Raw genomic sequence first — 1,591 nt, forward strand, 5'->3', positions numbered from 1 at the left:
TGCAGCAAAGTAAATGCACAACCAGAGTCCAAGGGGAGCTCCAAACACCAGCCAGTGTGTCGGTGACAGCTGGTAAGTTTGTGGAGGAGCTTGAGAAGGATGCTGCTTGCAAGTGTTACAGAAGACCTTGATGACTCCATACGTCTCTGGTGCATGTGAGTGCATTGGTTACCTCAGTAACAGGTGTCAAAGAGTCCCAGCTTGCCAGGAATAGGCTTTGTCACCCTCCCTCTCCCTGTAAAATCCTATTCTCAGCATGCTGGCAATAAATATCCCCCTTGTCATGCACTGTGGGCACACCAAGTACTCAAACAGGGCCATCCTTTGGAAGGAAGGGTTATTTTCAGCAGTGGATTTTAGCTGAAAAGGGGAATCTTTGAATAGAGGCTCTGGCATTTTGCAAGACTTGGCTGAATTGTTCTTGCCTGCTGTTCCCCACAGTCCTCCCGGCATGGTGGTGTCACCGTGTCCACACAACAGAGAGGAAAGTGATGGTTTGATTAATGTCAGCAGTCTGGCACTTGGTGAAGGTGCAGTCTGCTGATTCTTCAGCTGAAAAACAATATGGCTTTGTCACTCTTCAGCAGTCAGCAGGGACATCCTGAGAACCAGCTGAGCCCAGCGACTTGGGGAGGGGAAAGAAACAGGGGGAAAAACTGCTTATTGTTTTGGCAGAGAGGTTCTGTCTCTAAAATGCAGGGGACAAGGAGAGCCAGGTGTCTTGTATGGTTAATGGCCAACAGCAAGTATGACTTCAATCTGACAGGCATATCTAAATGGACCTCTGAAAGATCACCAGATCAGTCTCTTCTTCCTAGAGAGAACATCGGGTTTGGGACTAGATGATCTATCTGTAAGGTCCATTCCAACCTCTAGTCTTTGGAAAGCATTGCTGTCAAATTCATCCAGTGGAGCAGTTGTCCCAGGGGTACAACATCAGGAATTAGTCCCACCAGGTGACCAGGAGCTGCTGGAAGGCAACTGGGAGCTGGCTGCAGAAGAGAGGTGATATGAAGAGTGAGAACTGGGGACAGAAAGGTGCACCAATCTGGATGTGAGGCAGTACCGGGGACTGGTGGGTGGATTAAGAGGCAGTGGCCTTTAGGAAGAAGATCCTGGCTAGAAGGAAGGTTCAAAGGGAACCCAGTAAGTAAACCTCTGAGCTTCTCTGGAGCAGGGAAAGTTGGCGCTCTGCTGTAGAGCACATAACTTGTAACAGTAACAAAAAACTAACAAACTAAAAAGAAAAAGTGACTGTTGTTTCCTTTCTTCACATTCTCTCTGCAGGAGCCAGGTGAGAGGGCTCTGCAGGAGCCCTGGAGATGCCCCAGATAGTATCTCTATGCCCCAAAGCCAGGCCCTGGACCCTTCCTTAGGAGTGGGCAGGGAGGTTTTCACCTATGCACAACTTTGTCTTTTCCCTCTTCTCCACCTCCTCATGCCAGGGATATTTTGGGGCTTTCCCAGGGAGTCTCAGAATTGCTAGCTACAGGGACTTTCCCAAGAGCTTATTCTCCCCACTGGGACATGTCTGCATTTTGTCCATCCTGTGTGAGCAGATGTTGCCAAAGTGCTGTAACAAGAGTAACAA

Source organism: Acanthisitta chloris, unplaced genomic scaffold, assembly GCF_000695815.1.
Source record: "Acanthisitta chloris isolate BGI_N310 unplaced genomic scaffold, ASM69581v1 scaffold12892, whole genome shotgun sequence".
Classification (NCBI taxonomy): Eukaryota; Metazoa; Chordata; class Aves; order Passeriformes; family Acanthisittidae; genus Acanthisitta; species Acanthisitta chloris.